The following is a 2,598-nucleotide window of genomic DNA, read 5'->3' on the forward strand; positions in this document are numbered from 1 at the left end:
GCCGCGACCGGCTCTGGGTCAGCTGGGAAAGGCTTGAGGCAAAGCAGGCTCACAGCTTATGTGTTTGCCACTTTCTTTTTCATTTTAACCCACACCATGATCTTTTCCTGACCCTAACCCTAACCAAGTGGTTTTTGTGCCTAAACCTAACCAGACCTTAACCACAGGGCATGATGATGATTTCGGAACAACGGGACTTCGCAACAATGGGTTTAATATGGTCGGAACAATGGGCAGTTCCCCACACCACCGCACAAGTATAAATGCTCACAACAGCGTCGACGATGTGCAATTCAAAACACACATTAAACATGGCTTATAGCGACAGTTTCAAACTCATGTACACAAATCAGCTTCACTATAACTCGCAGCATTCACACACAAAGCACTTGTCTTTATCTGGACACATTTTCCCCACAAATACAACATGCTAACGTTATTAGCACAATATATGGCATTTTATATTGTATAAATTAGCCTAGCAGCTAGCAAATTTTCCTCTTCTCATATGAAGTCAGGAACAACAGCAACATTTAACAAAGGTAACGTTACAAAATTTGGCTCCATTACAGCTCACAAGAGTCACCGACAAAACAACTGTCATATACTAAACACGTTCTCTAAACAAATATAACATGCTAACGTTATTAGCCCAAGCCTATGGCATTTTACATTGTATAAAATAGCCTAGCAACTAGCGGAAATTTCCTCTGCTCCTATGAAACCAGGATAAATCACACACAAGACTTAAAATGCTATTTTAGTGGAGGCTTTATTGGCTTCACAATTTATTGTTTTTTATCTGTGAGATTAAAGTAAATAAAAGCTTTGTTTCCACTGAGGGAAATGGTTTCAGCTTACGTGTAGTTACATTTCTGGGGAGGTGCTTCTCATTATGTCGTCCAAACCCACACGTTTTACTTCAGCTGAAACCAGAGGAATCTTCTGACACCATTTTTATGTGTTTGAATCCTTTGTTATATTTTGTAGTAAATACTAAAGGGTAAAGGTATGAACGCACTTGACCTCAGAGATAGAGGACAGCACTGAGCTGGTCACTGGCCTCTCATTTTCCAGTGATAGATCTATAAGCTTCTTGAAAACCACAGCACCAGTTTGCTTTTTAATCCACGTATACCCACACAGACTATCAGATGGGAGGCAGACACACACAGCGGTAAAGGCTAAAGGTTAAGTGAGAATCCTGGTGACAATGTGAGGAAAAGCCAGACAAACTCCTGACTAATATCTCCTCTAAGTGCTTTATAATCTAAGTGACATTCAAAAAGGCTGCCACCGTGAAAGCACCTTTATTCGATTGAACCTTTTGGTGCAACAGCCGAGGAGGTGGTTGTTTCTTCTTTTATATAATTTGAACTTCAGTCTTCAGTGCGAACAGCAGCTCTGTGAGGCTGAAGTTTCAAAAACTGCAGTTCCTCTAATGGCCACTTGAGGCCCCAGAGCCAAGTCAATCCCCATAGACCCTCATGTTGGGGTCGAATTTCTGAGCTCACCTGTTCACATTTTATTGACGCTCGATGCATGTCGAGTGTCCTTGGGCAAGATACTTAACCCCTAATTGCTACTGATGGCTGCTCCATCGGTGTGTGAAAGCATGTGAATGGTTACTGAGCAGCAGGTGGCACCATGCATGGTAGCCTTGGCCACCAGTGTGTGAATGTGACATGTAGTATAAAAGTGCTTTGAGTGATCAGAAGACCATTTATGACTCTAAGTCTACACTTCCCCCCCTTTTTCTGGGACCTGCCAGGGCTGGAGAGGGGCACCTGTTGGGCCTGAATGAGAACGGCACAGCTGCTGGTGGACTCCTTGTCTCCATGCTCACCACATTACGCATTCATGACAGGACCGCTCAAATGGGGGGTTTCACAGGTGCCTGGAGGACCCAGCCTGCCCTCCTCATACAGCCTGGCCTCCCTCCCTTCTACTGGTACAAGGGGCATGAATCAAAAACTAAACCAAACATATTTATCAACTAAAAATTACTGTTGCTATATTTATTTTCATTATTTAAAAGTTGCCAGAATGCAAGAAAGGTCTCATGGTTGACAGGTATGAACCAAAGTCAGTAGGCGTCGTCTTCTAGGGCAGTGGCTTCCAACTGGTCCAGCCATGAAGTCCAGATTTCTCCTTAGTCACTAGTTCAAGGTCCACACAGTTTAATATATTCTGCGTCATACTTTGGTTTTACTGTGTCGTCAAGATAGTTTGCTGTCCGTTTGTCACTCACTTCACAGCAGGAAACTGTACCTCATGTGACACATTTGCGAGCCACTTCCAGTCCCACAACCCTCTTTTGGACCGTGACCCATCAATTGGGAACTACTGCTTTAGGGAACATTAACGTCTGTGCAAAATTTCATGGCAATACTATCAAAGTGTGTTAAAGTATTTCGGAAATATATCTGAAACAAAATAACTGACAGACCAACCAACTGACTTGGTTCAGAGCATATCACGCAGAGAGCGTATGCTGGTGTATACCTCCCCCACATAAAGACATTTACCCAGGAACTCCATTGATAAAGAAACAGTGTTAGTGCAGCTACATGGAAATTACAAGCAAACACACGATGA

The sequence above is a fragment of the Epinephelus moara genome, chromosome 21, assembly GCF_006386435.1.
Source record: "Epinephelus moara isolate mb chromosome 21, YSFRI_EMoa_1.0, whole genome shotgun sequence".
NCBI lineage: Eukaryota > Metazoa > Chordata > Actinopteri > Perciformes > Serranidae > Epinephelus > Epinephelus moara.